The 17,422-nt window shown below is 36.9% G+C and overlaps 1 protein-coding gene across 1 annotated transcript in view; it reads left to right on the forward strand.

Moving 5' to 3' along the window:
* The window catches only part of LOC129561763 (N-heparan sulfate sulfotransferase 4), a 287,072-nt gene that overhangs the window by 71,191 nt on the left and 198,459 nt on the right, over window positions 1-17,422 (forward strand). The gene's annotated exons all lie outside the window — the stretch shown is intronic.

Genomic DNA, 17,422 nt, shown 5'->3' on the forward strand with positions numbered 1-17,422 from the left:
TAAATAAGCAAGGTGACAATATACAACCTTGACGTACACCTTTTCCTATTTGGAACCAGTCTGTTGTTCCATGTCCAGTTCTAACAGTTGCTTCCTGACCTGCATACAGGTTTCTCAAGAGGCAGGTCAGGTGGTCTGGGATTCCCATCCCTTTCAGAATGTTCCACAGTTTATTGTGATCGACACAGTCAAAGGCTTTGGCATAGTCAATAAAGCAGAAATAGATGTTTTTCTGAAACTCTCTTGCTTTCTCCATGATCCAGCGGATGTTGGCAATTTGATCTCTGGTGCCTCTGCCTTTTCTAAAACCTGCTTGAACATCTGGGAGTTCACGGTTTACATACTGCTGAAGCCTGGCTTGGAGAATTTTGAGCATGACTTTACTAGCGTGTGAGATGAGTGCAATTGTGCGGTAGTTTGAGCATTCTTTGGCATTGCCTTTCTTTGGGATTGGAATGAAGACTGACCTCTTCCAGTCCTGTGGCCACTGCTGAGTTTTCCAAATCTGCTGGCATATTGAGTGCAGCACTTTCACAGCATCATCTTTCAAGACTTGAAATAGCTCAACTGGAATTCCATCACCTCCACTAGCTTTGTTAGTAGTGATGCTTTCTAAGGCCCACTTGACTTCACATTCCAAGATGTCTGGCTCTAGGTCAGTGATCACGTTATCGTGACTATCTTGGTCGTGAAGATCTTTTTTGTACAGTTCTTCTGTGTATTCCTGCCACCTCCTCTTAATATCTTCTGCTTCTGTTAGGTCCATACCATTTCTGTCCTTTATCGAGCCCATCTTTGCATGAAATGTTCCCTTGGAATCTCTAATTTTCTTGAAGAGCTCTCTTGTTTTTCCTATTCTGTTGTTTTCCTCTATTTCTTTGCATTGATCACTGAAGAAGTCTTTCTTATCTCTCCTTGCTATTCTTTGGAACTCTGCATTCAGATGCTTATATCTTTCCTTTTCTCCTTTGCTTTTCGCCTCTCTTCTTTTCCAAGAGACTGCAAAAGAGTCAGACACGACTTAGTGACTAAACAACAATAACAACATTAAAAGAACAAATGGAATACTGAGGAAGCAAGAAAGTTTTGGCATCTTCTTTGCCAGGGTAAAGAAATTCTTTCTATTCTTTACACATTTAATAATAGTTTTGAAAAAGACAAAATAAAACACAAGCTAAAGGTAGGAAATTCCAATAGCTCATTATTCATTGAAGTGCTCGATAACTTCACAAATAAGGTTAATTATGGTATTGAAAATATATCATGATACAGGATGCTCGGGGCTGGTGTACTGGGATGAACCAGAGGGATGGGATGGGGAGGGAGGTGGGAAGGGGGTCCAAGATGGGGAACACATGCACACCCTGGGCAGATTCATGTCAATGTATGGCAAAACCAATACAATAATGTAAAGTAATTAGCCTCCAATTAAAATAAACAAATTTAAAAAAATATATATCTGAGTCGACATTTATATTATAGGAATCATAATGTATGTTATTTTTATATTATATTCTTTTCATTAAGAGTCATAGGGCAAGCACTCATTCCGACATGAAAAGTTTATTTTACTTGATTTGGATGAAGAAATTCCAGCGTTGGGATGATAGTTTTATTTTGTAACCATCAAGTGTTAACACCATTGATTTAAACTGACATTGAGCCATAACATCAGGTAGTGAAAATTTAAGATGCTGGTTCAATTTCCCATCAGATAACCCAGCCATTTATAAGTGAAAGCTCCCATATATCAGTAATAGATATAAAAACAAGATGTTTTGCTGGTTGTAAAAAATAGTCTCAGGAATACCTAGCTTTAATAGGCATAATATCTAGATTGTAAAACTGATAAATTATCGTTTGTTTTATGATGACAGCAGTAATGTTTAGAACCAATAGTTGTTTGCTTATTGGTTTGTATTTTTGTTTGTTTTATTTTGTTCTCTGAAATAGTGGATTAGTTCTCAGACTCCAGTACGCATTCTTGGTGGTCATTAAGTCCCCCTTTCACTTTATCCACTTCTCCTCTGCCACACACACACACACACAAACTTTCTCTCCTTCATTTTGCTATTTATGTATCCTATATGTAAAGTCTTTTAGGAATTACTGAAATGCTTTTAAAATTAACAAACTATATGTTTTTGATTGTAGACATGCAAAATTTACACTGGACAATGTATCTGTAACACTATTTATGTAGGATCTTGTAATATTAAGTTAAATATGTTATTTCTTATTTCCGTTCTTGGTAATTGGGTTCCATACAAACAGTTCTGTTCCTTAGGGAGATATATTGACTATTAAATAAAGCAAGTTTTGCCATTCTTCAGAAAGATAAAATATTTTAAAATATTTTGACGGGTGCTATATTGTTTGTGATTTTCAGATGAGCAGATCTTAAAGAAGTAAATTTTTATTGTTTATTTATATATTTCTATTTCTATTATACATTAATACTTCCCTTAAAAAAGGATTGTGTAAGTTGACAGCAGTAGGTCTTATAAGAAATGTCAGTTCATAAAGCTATCAATCATTTTACAAAAGCAAGTATATACATGAAGATTGTAGCATTAATAAAAGTGATGATCTGAAACTGTTATAAACGTAGAAAATTTGATGGTACATAAAGTACAATGAAAGGTTAAGAAATAGACTTGAATGGAGTATCTGAAGGAATAAGTGATAAGACTTTTTCTAGAGTTTAGAAATATAGATAAGTACCAGAATGGCATGACAGCTGTGAAGTGAGGCTAAGATAATTGTTTAGTGTACAGCAGACATGTAACAGAGAAAGTATTCAACAGACAAGTCATGCAGAGGGATAAGATAAGCACATTGGATCTGACTATTAAAATTCTGAAGGCAAACCGAATGTAAATATCAAGGGTGATTTTATCTTTGTCCCTTTTTTTTTTCAGCTTGTAAATGCCCCAAATTGTGGTGATTGTGGGAGAGGAAAAGTATTGCAATTAGACTGCATAAGAAAATTAAACTCTCATCAATTGGAAAAAAACTACCACGTAGGCTTTGATTATCATTTTGCATTATTTAGTTCTGAGTCACTGATAAACTTCAGCATTTTATTTGATTGAGTGTTTGCAGAATAGTTGCTGAATTTTTGCAAGCAATGATTCATTTTTTGTTTTAATTGAGCAAAATGAAGCTTCACTTTTAGAAATAGTTTGGAAGAAATTTGGGTTGTGTTTGAAAGAATGAAGAGTTTATATGGTAACTGTCTTTCATATCGTCTGAAATTCCAAGTCTATACTCAGTCAACCATTTAAGATATTGAGGTCACAAGGAGCCATTTGACAAAATGAAGTGACAAATATAAAGAGATCTATCTTATTTCAAGTGGAGCAACAGAAGAAAAGAATGAGAATAAGGAAGGCAAAACAAGATATATTGGCTGAAAATATTCCCAAATTACTGAAAGATATTAACTTCATGTTCAAAAAATTGAGCTTTAAAACAAGAAATGAATACCAAAATAAATAAGCAAATAAAACAAAAAGGAAGAAACCTCACTTGGACATATTGTGGCCAAGCTACTGAAAACCAAAGTAAAAGAGCATACCTGTAGGGGACCAGCTATACAAATTATATTGACTTATCAAAAACAAGAGACTTGAAGAATATTTGAAAGACATCTTTAAAATTATTAAAGAATAAAATCTATGTATTAGTCTACTTGGGCTGCTGTAACAAATTACCATAAATAGGATGTCTAAAGCAACAGAGATTTATTTCTCTTAGTTCTGGAAGCTGGGAAGTTCAAGATCAAGGTGAAGGCTCATTCAGTTCCTGGTGAGACCTTTCTTCCTAGCTTGTAGAAAGCTGCCTTCTTGGTGTGTGCTCACACACCCTTTCCTAGGCGCATGTAAGCAGAGAGTGATCTCTCTTCCTCTTATTGCTGCTCTGCTGCTGCTGCTGCTGTCATGTCTGACTCTATGCGACCCCATAGACAGCAGCCCACCAGGCTCCCTCGTCCCTGGGATTCTCCAGGCAAGAACGCTGGAGTGGGTTGCCATTTCCTTCTCCAATGCATTAAAGTGAAAAGGGAAAGTGAAGTTTCTCAGTCCTGTCCGATTCTTCACAACCCCATGGACTGCAGACTCCCAGGCTCCTCCATCCATGGGATTTTCCAGGCAAGAGTACTGGAGTGGGGTCCCATTGCCTTCTCCGCTTCCTCTTATTACCAGGCCACTAATATCATAAGAGAGCCCCACTTTCATGGCCTAATCTCAACTTTATTAACTCCCAAAGGCCACATGTCCAAATACTATCACACTGGGGGTAAAAGCTTCAACATATGAACTTTGAGAGACAGCATTCAGTCCATTGTTCCCTGTGCTTAACAAAATTCATGTCCTTCTCACATGGAAATACATTCATTCTATCCCAAGAGCACCCAAAATCTTAACTCAATGGGAGCAGTAACTCTAAAGTCGGAAATCAAAGTTTATCTGAATATCATCCAGATCAGACATGGTGAAACTTGAGATCCAATTCATCCTAAGGCAAAGTCCCTCTCCAGCCCTGAACCTTTAAAACTAAATGAGTTATATGTTTCCAAAATAGAATGGGATGGGCATAGGATAGAATTTCTTATTGCAAAAGGAGAAAGAGATAAAAAGGAAAGGGCAACAGGTCCCAAACAGGTACAAAACCTAGCAAGGAAAATTCCATCAGATCTTAAAACTCAAGAATAGTCCCCTTTATGGTATCTTCAGTAGCTGGTCTTGAGAAAACTAAGTATCTAACTTCATCAGAATCAGCCTTAATGTCCATGTTTCTAGCATGTATATTAAAAATCTTCCAGTTTCTACCCATTACCCAGTTGCAAAGCTGCTTATATATTTAGGTATTCATTACAGTAGCACTCCATTTCTCAGTAACAAAATCTGTATTAGTCACTCAGGCTGCTATGGCAAAATGCTGTAGATGGTGTATTAAGCATCAGGTTTATTACTCATAGTTCTGGAAGCTGGGACCCCCTGAGATCAAATTGCTGGCTGATTTGGCTCCTGACTTGCAGACAGCTGACCTCTCACTATGTCCTCACGTGTCTTCCCCTCAGTGTATAAATACAAAAATCTCTCTATCTACTAATCCCACTGTGAAGGCCCCACCACTACCTAATCTAACTCTAATTACCTCCCAAAGGCTACATGTTCAAATACCATCGCACTGGGACTTAGGGCTTTAATATATGAATTAGCTGAGGAGCAAACATTCAGTCCATAAAAACCTGAGTTCTGTACCTCATAAATATATCCTTTAAAATTAAGATAAAAAATGTTTGAGACATAATTAAAAACTGAAAGGGTTTGTTTCCAATACATATTGGTAAAGAATCTGCCTTCTAATGCGGGTTTGATCCCTAGGTTGGGAAGATGCTCTGGAGTGGAGAATGGCAACCCACTCCAGTATTCTTGCCGGGAAGATCTCATGGACAGAGCCCGGCAGGCTACAGTCCATGGAGTCACAAAGAGTCACACACGACTTAATATCTAAACAACAAGAATCAGATGCCACTGAGCATCTACCTATAACCTATGAAAAGTGCTGAAATGATGTTTCTGAATATAAAGTGAAATATCATATAAAAGTCAGTATTAGCAGGGAGCAATTAAGAACACCTAAAAGAGGTAAATATCTGGGTTAATATAATTACACCTGTCTTTATTTTCTGTACCCACATAGTTTAAATTTTAAAGCCTATTAATTGTATAAAGTGACAAAATAGCAATGTATTTTAGAGTTCAGAGCATATGTATAAGTAAAATATATGCCAACAAGAGTACAAAGAAAGGATTTACAGTGTTGCAAGGCTTTTACCAGGTCAGTGAGGTAGTATATTATTTGAATATAGACTATAATGCCTTAAAGATATATAGTAATATTTAAAGCAATCTTTTAGAAATGGTTGTAGCTAAAAAGTCAATAGAGGGGATTAATAGAACATGAAATCTTCAATTTACCCAAAAGAATGCATAAAAGTAAGAATAAAGAACACATAAACCATACAAGAGATATTAAAAAACAAAACAATGAGATGGTTGAGGTAAAAAGTAACCATATCAGTAACTATTTAAATGTAAGTGACTCAGACGCCAGTTAAAAGACAGATTATAATATTGACAAATGCAGGGTCCAACTCATTTTAAATATAAATGATGAAATTAAACAGGTAGAAAAATAAGAAGCATGGAAGTGTGAAGTAAAGAAAGTCAATGTATCTAAGTAAATAACAGACCATAAACTTCAGGATAAATGGTGTTTTCAGATATAAACAGTGATTTCCATAATAATAAAAGGACCAATTCATCAAGAAAATGGCATACTAACCACAACTTGAGTTGTGAAATACACAATGGCCATATTATTAAAAACAATAGTAAAATACACAAATCCATAATTATACATGGATATTTTAGCACTCCCTTCTCAACACCTGACAGAAAAAGTAAATAAAAATTATCAGTGATGCAGAAGATTTGGACAGGCACCAAAGATCAAATTGCCAACATCTGCTGGATCATGCAGAAAGCAAGAGAGTTCCAGAAAAACATCTATTTCTGCTTCATTGACTATGCCAAAACCTTTGACTGTGTGGATCACAATAAACTGTGGAAAATTCTGAAAGAGATGGGAATACCACCTGACCTGCCTCTTAAGAAACCTGTATGCAGGTCAGGAAGCAACAGTCAGAACTGTATATGGAACAACAGACTGGTTCCAAATAGGAAAAGGAGCACGTCAAGGTTGTATATTGTCACCCTGCTTATTTAACTTATATGCAGAGTACATCATGAGGAACGCTGGGCTGGAAGAAGCACAAACTGGAATCAAGATTGCTGGGAGAAATATCAATAACCTCAGATATGCAGATGACACCACCCTTATGGCAGAAAGTGAAGAGGAACTAAAAAGACTCTTGATGAAAGTGAAAGTTTAGTTCAGTTCAGTTCAGTCACTCAAAATAATTTGGCCACCTCATGCGACGAGTTGACTCACTGGAAAAGACTCTGATGCTGGGAAAGTGAAAGAGGAGAGTGAAAATGTTGATTTGAAGCTCAATATTCAGAAAACAAAGATCATGGCATCAGGTTCCATCACTTCATGGGCAATAGATGGGAAAACAGTGGAAAGAGTGTCAGACTTTATTTTTTTGGGCTCCAAAATACTGTGGATGCTGATTGCAGCCATGAAATTAAAAGATGCTTACTCCTTGGAAGGAAAGTTATGACCAACCTAGATAGCATATTAAAAAGCAGAGACATTACTTTGCCAACCAAGGTCCGTCTAGTCAAGGCAATGGTTTTTCCCGTGGTCATGAATGGATGTGAGAGTTGGACTGTGAAGAAAGCTGATTGCCATAGAATTGATGCTTTTGAACTGTGGTGTTGGAGAAGACTCTTGAGAATCTCTTGGACTGCAAGGAGATCCAACCAATCCATTCTAAAGGAGATCAGTCCTGGGTGTTCATTGGAAGGACCGATGCTAAAGCTGAAACTGCAATACTTTGGCCACCTCATGCGACGAGTTGACTCACTGGAAAAGTCTGAAGCTGGGAAAGGTTGGGGGCGGGAGGAGAAGGGGACGACAGAGAATGAGGTGGCTGGATGGCATCACCGACTCGATGGACATGAGTTTGAGTGAACTCCGGGAGTTGGTGATGGATAGGGAGGACTGGCGTGCTGTGATTCCTAGGGTCGCAAAGAGTCGGACAAGACTGAGCAACTGAACTGAACGGAACAATGGACCTGCCATAATTTTTGAAACACTATCAGTTCAGTTCAGTTCAGTCGCTCAGTCGTGTCCGACTCTCCGCGACCCCATGAATCACAGCACGCCAGGCCTCCCTGTCCATCACCAACTCCCGGAGTACACTCAAACTCATGTCCACAGAGTCGGTGATGCCATCCAGCCATCTCATTCTCCGTCGTCCCCTTCTCCTCCCGCCCCCAACCTTTCCCAGCATCAGAGTCTTTTCCAGTGAGTCAACTCGTCTCATGAGGTGGCCAAAGTATTGGAGTTTCAGCTTTAGCATCAGTCCCTCCAATGAACATCCAGGATTGATCTCCTTTAGAATGGACTGGTTGGATCTCCTTGCAGTATAAGGGACTCTCAAGAGTCTTCTCCAACACCACAGTTCAAAAGCATCGATTCTTCGGCGATCAGCCTTCTTCACAGTCCAACTCTCACATCCATACATGACCACGGGAAAAACCATTGCCTTGACTAGACGGACCTTGGTCGGCAAAGTAATGTCTCTGCTTTTTAATATACTATCAAGGTTGGTCATAACTTTCCTTCCAAGGAGCAAGCGTCTTTTAATTTCATGGCTGCAATCAGCATCTGCAGTGATTTTGGAGCCCAAAAAAACAAAGTCTGACACTGTTTCCACTGTTTTTCCATCTATTTCCCATGAAGTGATGGGACCAGATGCCATGATCTTTGTTTTCTGAATGTTGAGCTTCAAGCCAACCTTTTCACTCTCCTCTTTCACTTTCATCAAGAGGCTTTTGAGTTCCTCTTCACTTTCTGCCATAAGGGTAGTGTCATCTGCATATCTGAGGTTATTGATATTTCTCCCAGCAATCTTGATTCCAGCTTGTGCTTCTTCCAGCCCAGCGTTCCTCATGATGTACTCTGCATATAAGTTAAATAAGCAAGGTGACAATATACAACCTTGACGCACTCCTTTTCCTATTTGGAACCAGTCTGTTGTTCCATGACCGGTTCTAACTGTTGCTTCCTGACCTGCATACAGGTTTCTCAAGAGGCAGGTCAGGTGGTCTGGGATTCCCATCTCTTTCAGAATGTTCCACAGTTTATTGTGATCCACACAGTCAAAGGCTTTGGCATAGTCAATGAAGCAGAAATAGATGTTTTTCTGAAACTCTCTTGCTTTCTCCATGATCCAGCGGATGTTGGCAATTTGATCTCTGGTGCCTCTGCCTTTTCTAAAACCTGCTTGAACATCTGGGAGTTCACGGTTTACATACTGCTGAAGCCTGGCTTGGAGAATTTTGAGCATGACTTTACTAGCGTGTGAGATGAGTGCAATTGTGCGGTAGTTTGAGCATTCTTTGGCATTGCCTTTCTTTGGGATTGGAATGAAGACTGACCTCTTCCAGTCCTGTGGCCACTGCTGAGTTTTCCAAATCTGCTGGCATATTGAGTGCAGCACTTTCACAGCATCATCTTTCAAGACTTGAAATAGCTCAACTGGAATTCCATCACCACCACTATACTGAACAACTATATGATGTCCATTCTTCTTAAGAACACATACACCATTCACTATACTATATACTGAGCCATGAAAAATTCTTTATCAAAGAATCAAAATAAAAATGCACTGTTTTTTTTTTTAACAAAAAAGAATTCAATAAGAAATCAACAAAAAAATATATGGAAAATTTTCAAATATTTTTAAGATAAATAGCTTGCTTCTATGTAACCCCATGAGTCAAAGAAAATAAAACCACAGAAGAAATATAATATTTAAATTGAATGGTCAAAAAAATACTACATATCTAAATATGGGGGTTACAGCTAAGAAATGCTTAGATAGAAATTAGTAGCTTTAAAACCTATATTAGGAACTAAGAAAGGTATAAATGAATAGTTTTTCAGCTTAAAAACTTAGAAAAAGGAAAGAGAAAATTAAACTCAAAGTAAATAGAATTTAAAAAATAGTTAAAAATAAGAGCAGAAATCAAATAGAAATAGGAAATAAGATAAAATTAACAAAGTACTAATGACTATCTGAAAATATTAATAAAATTGATAAAGCTCTTGCAAGACTGACCAAAAAGGAGGGGGGAAATTAACATTAGGAGTGAAATAAGGATTATCATCATAGAGCATAGAAATGTTAAAAAGATAATCATGAACAGCTCTGTAACAATAAGTTTTAAAACTCGGATGAAATGGCAAAACCCCCTGGAAAGACAATTTACTATATGTGGCACAATAAATAAGTACAGACTATAAAAATTCTAATTGTAAAATGAAGTTTAAACAGATAGCAGTTACATTATTAAAAAATGAAAACATACAAAGTGCTTTACATTGAAAACCATCAACATTGCCTAGAGAAATTAGAGACCTTAAAACAGGAATTTGATTAGTTCGTGGATTAGAAGAATTTATAGTTACGATGTCTATTCTTAAAATTTTATTTAATACAATCACAATTGAAACTAATACAACTGTCCAACATCCAGAGAATTGTGATATATCTATACATTGAAATACTAGTAAATAAAAGTAATGAAACTACATGTTTCCACTGATATAAAATCCTGGGATAGGGTGGCAGCTTAATTTAAAGAGTCATTAGGGAATATTTAAGGTGACAACAATGTCACTAGTGAACTCATTACACTAAAATCATTGAATTGTACATTTAAAATAGTTGTTAGTTTCTTTGTACTGTGAATTATACCTCAATCAATGTATTTTGTAAAATACAAAAGTTACTCTGCTGCTGAGTCACTTCAGTCGTGTCCGACTCTGTGCGACCCCATAGACGGAAGCCCACCAGGCTCCCCCGTCCCTGGGATTCTCAAGGCAAGAACACTGGAGTGGGTTGCCATTTCCTTCTCCAATGTGTGAAAGTGAAAAGTGAAAGTGAAAAGTGAAAGTGAAAAGTGAAAGTGAAAAGTGAAAGTGAAGTCGCTCAGTCGTGTCCGACCCTCAGCGACCCCACGGACTGTAGCCTACCAGGCTCCTCCATCCATGGGATTTTCTAGGCAATAGTACTGGAGTGGCTTGCCATTGCCTTCTCCGAAAATTTACTCTAGGGGGATAGAAATAAGATGATGCTTCTCCAAAGGGAGAAATTAACTAAAAAGGGGCTCAAGAGATCTCATGCAGAATAAATGTTTTATATCTTGTTTCAGCTAGTGCTTACCCAGTTGTCTTCAACTGCACAAAATTCATTAGACTGAACACTTAAGATCCTTGCATTTCATTTCATTTAAATTATTTCTCAAAAGAAGCTTAACCAAAAAAAAAGCAATTTTAGGAAATCTCTTACTTTTTTGTGTTAGTTTTCAGAACAGGAACTGAAGATCATGGCACAAAAGTTTTATAATCATCAATACATCTTAAAATACACTGGACTGTAAATATATATTGGAACTCTCTATATTATGATTCCCTCATATCCTTACCTTCTATTTCATCAGTAAGTCACGTCCTTCTATTGTTTTTTGTAGGGAATTGATTTAAAAATTATTCCCCCCTTTATCTTTGTCCATTTATCAATAAGTTCTTAATATGTATGCATCATTTGTTTTTTAATTTTTATTAACAAGATTAATCAACTATGCTCTAATATTCAGTTCAGTTCAGTTCAGTCGCTCAGTTGTAACCGACTCTTTGAGACCCCATGAATCACTGCACGCCAGGCCTCCCTGTCCATCACCAACTCCTGGAGTTCACTCAAACTCATGTCCATCGAGTCGGTGATGCCATCCTGCTATCTCATTCTCTGTCGTCCCCTTCTCCTCCCGCCTCCAGTCCTTCCCAGCATCAGAGTCTTTTCCAGTGAGTCAACTCGTCGTATGAGGTGGCCAAAGTATTGGAATTTCAGCTTTAGCATCAGACCTTCCAATGAATACCAGGACTGATCTCCTTTAGAATGGACTGGTTGGATCTCCTTGCAGTCCAAGGGACTCTCAAGAATCTTCTCCAGCACCACAGTTCAAAAGCATCAATTATTAATATAAAATAAAAATTAGTTTTGAGTGTACAGCACAGCAATTCAGTTATACATACATGTGTATCTACTCTTTTTCAAATTCTTTTTCCATTTAGACAATTACACAGTATTGAGCAGTGTTCCCTGTGTTATACAGTGTGTCCTTGTTGGCTATCTATCTTAAATATAGCAGTGTGTACATGTCGGTCATTGCTTGTTGATATCTATAAGAATTAGAAGCTGGGATATCATGTCTTACATTCACTTTTAAAATGGAAAAATAAAAAGATCTCATATACCCTTATGGAGGCAATTCATTAAATTAAAAAAAAAGTAATCAAATGATATTACTTTAGATAAAAAGTATAATGTGCCCTAGTACAGTGACACAGCAGAGTAAGTCATCTAACAGGGTGAAAGGAAGATAGGAGGAAGATATAATAGAATTCTATTATCTTGAAAAGTTAATACTAGTTTGGTCTCCATACAAATATTTTAGTTAAGAGATTTTGGAGATGACAGTCCAGCTGCAAGTCTTCCCCTGACTCAGTTATCGCTTATGTTTAATCATCTGTATTCAATGAAATAGTTCTCATGATTTTGAAGAGAGGACATCACATTACCAACACTGTCTTATATATCAATGACTCATTTGTCCAGAGTAGATATTTTAGAAGAAAGTCAGTGGTTAATTCAGTGACTTTTATGAGGAACTTTTCCCCTAGGAATCCTTACTAGAAGGTTACTCCAGTAAATTATTTAGTAAAGCACTGAAAGATCAAGGAAATGGCTGTGATCTCATCTCAAAACATTGGAAGCTCTGCAGTTTATGGGAGGGCTAATAGGCAAATTGTTTTCTGTACCTCAGAAAACGCAGTATACCATCTGACATCCTTATATGTGAGTGCAAGTGTATGCAATTGCTTGAGGCAAGAATAATAGCAATCCATTGTGTTAACACTAGTATGTATGTGACAATATTTTGGGTCAGTATTATAAAGTAAGCATTTTAGGGCTTCCCTTGTGGCTCAGCTGGTAAAGAATCTGCCTGCAATGCAGAAGACATGGGTTCAATCCCTGGATTGGGAAGATCCCCTGGAGAAGGGAAAGGCTACCCACTCCAGTATACTGGCCTGGAGAATTCTATGGACTATAGTCCATGAGGTAGCAAAGAGTCAAAGGCGACTGAGTAACTTTCACATTCATTTTCATAAAGCTGCCTATGTCTCTCAAAGACAATCACATAATGTAACTGTCACTTACTATTGCCAAATATATGGAGACAATAAATTCAGTTGAGGCAAATGCAACAACTTCTAGTCAAGATTACTATCTAAACTTTTATTTGAAATCTTCGAAACATCTTGAGTAAAAGATGAGTCTAGGTAAAGGAAAAATCTAAAATATTAAACTTACAGAATGACTTAGACTTAGACAATGAATTTATTCACTGGAGAATCACAAAATCATCTTATGATCTCTTATAAGTCATTTGCAACTATATATATATGGCAATAAGGAAAAGACAAATAGTATACTTAGACATAAAAGTTTTTATTGTGCCCTCTTGAAATATATTACATCTTATATGTGCATGATGGAAATTCTATAGTTAAGATGTCCTCATCCATCCAGAAAGATCAATCAGAGTTTATATCTCTGAGGCTATTTTAAGCCCAACTCAGAGATTCTTTTCTGGGTCTTAGAAAAGCCTGTGTGCATGCTAAATCACTTCAGTTGAGTCCAGCTCTTTGCGACCTCATGGACTGTAGCCCACCAGGTTCCTCTGTCCATGGGATTCTCCCGGCAAGAATTCTAGAGTGAGTTGCTATGTCTGCCTCTAGAGGATTTTCCCAATCCAGGGATTGGCAGGCAGGTTCTTGACCACTAGCACCACCTGAGAAGCCCTCCTAGAAAGCCTACTAAGTTCTAAGTCATTTCCTAGGTTTGAAAATATACTCAGCACATATTTATTTAAAAATGAATAAAAAGAGTGTAGCACAATTATTCTTTTAAGGTCATATAGCACCAAATACATAATAGGTATTCAATGAATGTTCATCGAATTAGTGATGAATTAAAACTTTAAACTTTAAGAATTGTATTAAAGATAAGCAATTTAAAATTAAAGAATCAAATCCTTATTAAAAGCAGAGGGAAAATTCCCTCATTATGGTAAGATTGAAAAATACTCAACCTTGCAAATTCAACTGTATTTCAGTTTGATCATGTGAAAATTCAATTTGTTACAGCTTCATTTTCCTGTAAAAGAGGTTAAACTATTTTTCACTTTTTCTCCAGTCCCTAATTTAGAGACAATCCTAGGAACTTTTTGCTCAGTTAGCCCAGAAAAGGATGAAATATTAAGTACTGTGGAAATACCATACTCAAAACCAATACATCTGTTACAGTAGAATAACTTCCTATTAAATGTTCAAATGGTGCTGTAATTTGGGGTTGACTGAGAAGGGGTGGCTACTGTGACGAACAGCAAGATGAAGATACATTTACACCAACTCCATGCTTGAGGCCAGCTTAATTTACAGAATGACAGATAAGTCATTTGTCGGCTACAGCTCAGAAAGCTTATTGTATTCATTGCACGTAGTGCGCCCGAAGCTTAGGGGTTGGGGAATGAAGTATTATAGAGTGCCGGCTGCAAAAGTAATCAGCAAGATCCCTTTACTCCCAAAGGAATGAAAACTGAATTGTACTATTTGGAAAACTATACCTTTTCTAGACCTCTGCTGAAGAATCTCATATATTTACTATTTTGACTATAAGTAAGTAATACAGATTTAAAGCCAAAATATCTATCAATATTGAATGATGATCATGATAAAACACCTCCAATTATTTTTGCTTGTTTTAATGGGCTATGGTATTGTGTAGTGTGTACATGTATGCTCAGTTGCTTCAGTCACATCTGACTCTTTGCAACCCCATAGACTATAGCCAACCAGTCTCCTCTGCACATTGGGATTCTCCAGACATGAAAACAGGAGTGGGTTGCCATGCCCACCTCCAAGGGATGTTTCTGACCCAGGATCTTCCTGACCCATATTTTAACCATCATGTTCTCCTAATGGCTCCTGCATTGCAGGCAGATTCTTTGCCACTGAGCCACCAGGGAAACCCCATGGCATTGTGTTAGTACAGATGAATAATTTTCCACTGTTTATATTTTTAAATTGAAATTATTTTATTTTTAGCTACTTAATTTAAAAATTAAAATTTAGAAGATTACATTTTATAGAAATAGGCAAAGGGCAGGACATTTATTTAATGTTGAGAAGTAAAGGCAGCCATAGCTCAGTGAGTAATCTGAAAGCAGATTCTTGCTATAATGGGCTCCCCAATTGTCAGAGACATACACAGACTCAAATTGACTCATCAGTCATCCACTACTGACCATGTAAACACATAAAATCCATTAAGAATTTTTGTGCTTCATTTATAAAATGATTATAAATAATTAACATTTATTAAAGCCTTGTACCCATTTTATAATACTCCATTTACATCATTCTATAATAGCCTCACAATTTAAGGTAGAAGTTATCTATTTATTATTTTTCTGAGTGTTTGTATGATCTCTATTTTTAAAAAATTAATTATATTCAAGTGTAGCTGATTAACAAGGTTGTTTTAATTTCATGTGTACAGCAAAGTGATTCAGTATACAACACAATTCTAAGCATGAAGGAATCTATATTATATACACACAAGACTCATAGATTAGTGAAAACACTTATAAAGATGTAACTAAATTCTAATATAGGGCTCCAGTAAAAGTTACATAATATACAGAGCTGTTCTTTGGCAATCAGAAGGGATCAGACTATGGTTATTTTAAGTAAAATCAATTGATTGGAAGTCATATGTATTATTAGAAAGCTGAAAAAAAAGTAGTTTTCAAAACAGAAAGCAAGACAGCCCTGATAGTCTAGGTGGGGAAAATTAATGGCCATACTCTACAGCATTGTTTAAATATTTCAGTCAATTCTAACCATCTGTCTTTGGGGCACTCCACTGAATAATTAAAATCCTGGAAGAGAGAGTCTGGCTGGTCTAGTTTGTGGGCATGCTCACTCCTTAGATAAAGCAGGAGAGGCATTAAGAATCCCACTATGACCTCCTGCAGTGGAGGAAAATTAAAGTGCTAGTACAGGGGATATGAATAATTAGCAAGGAAAATAAAAATGACCACTTTTAAGGGGAAACATTATCATGGGTTTCCTGGTGGCTCAGACGGTAAAGAATCTGCCCGCAATGCAGGAGACCTGAGTTCAATCCCTGGGTTGGGAAGATCCACTGGAGGAGGGCAAGGCTACCCACTCCAGGAGAGTGGGACAGAAGAGTCTGGGGGCTACAATCAATGGGGTTGCAAAGAGGCACACATGACTGAGTGACTAAGCACAGCACAGAAGATTGCAATGAAGGCTTCAGGAAAGATGTAAATCTTGAAAAACAGGATTTGAACAGTTGGATGCAAAAAACTCTTGCACAGGGAAAGATTTTTTGCATAAAAACTAGTACCATACCAAGATTTTGTACAATACAGATAGAATTTTAAGTTTCTGCTTTAAGGAATTTGGCAGTTGTTTGGTTTCACTTTATTTTGTTTTAAAAATGATTGGCAATCCACTGGGAATGATGTTTAAACAGAGTTCTCACTGCATACATGGAAAGGAGCAAAAACATTTTAAAATCCTTTATGTCTCTGTGATTTATCATTATGAGTTGATTAATGGAGATATTTGATTCCTTAGCGTACTCTTAAGAAGCATATATTCTCATGAGGCACTATATAAGAAAAAAGAAAGATTAAATTCCTGGGAAATCAAATAAACTGTTAAAATAAGGATACTTGATTTTCCCACATTGTCTATAATTTATGTCAATTAACTTTACCCTCATTTTATCATTATTTTGACTTGGCATATTACTCAAATAAATCCCCACTTAATGTAAGATGATCTAGCCATCATGATATTTTAGAAGTGAATTGGATTGATAAACTATAGCCTTAAAGCAATTATAAATTTGTTATTTTGAAACATAATTTTAATATTTCACATTGTTGCATTACAACATAGAATAATAGATGTTCATGACTATTGATAAAAAAGTCAAAAGTGTATACTTATAGATTTTGAATATATTCTAGAAAGATGGAAATATTGCCAGTTAAACTAAGATTGGCAAAATGAGGATTTTAAGTGCAGATCTTTTAATTGATAACTGCTACCAAGGGTCTTCCAATGCATATGAATTATGGGTTTATTAAGTCTCTCATTGGAACTGTGAAGTATGATATACTTCCTGTCTTTGCCGTGATGATTCCTTCCCTACTCTAGCCCAAACTTCAGAATAATCTTCCTGGAAAATATGCGCTTACCTGTTGCCTAGAAAATAACACCCAACTTCTTAGGAAGTAGAGAAAAGAAAGGACACTCAGAATATTTTCAGTTCAGTTCAGTCGCTCAGTCGTGTCCGACTCTCCGCGACCCCATGAATCACAGCACGCCAGGCCTCCCTGTCCATCACCAACTCCCAGAGTTCACTCAAACTCATGTCCACAGAGTCGGTGATGCCATCCAGCCATCTCATTCTCGGTCGTCCCCTTCTCCTCCCGCCCCCAACCTTTCCCAGCATCAGAGTCTTTTCCAGTGAGTCAACTCGCCGCATGAGGTG

The sequence above is a fragment of the Moschus berezovskii genome, chromosome 5 (assembly GCF_049115385.1).
Source record: "Moschus berezovskii isolate FMDL1 chromosome 5, NW_MosBer_1.0, whole genome shotgun sequence".
NCBI lineage: Eukaryota > Metazoa > Chordata > Mammalia > Artiodactyla > Moschidae > Moschus > Moschus berezovskii.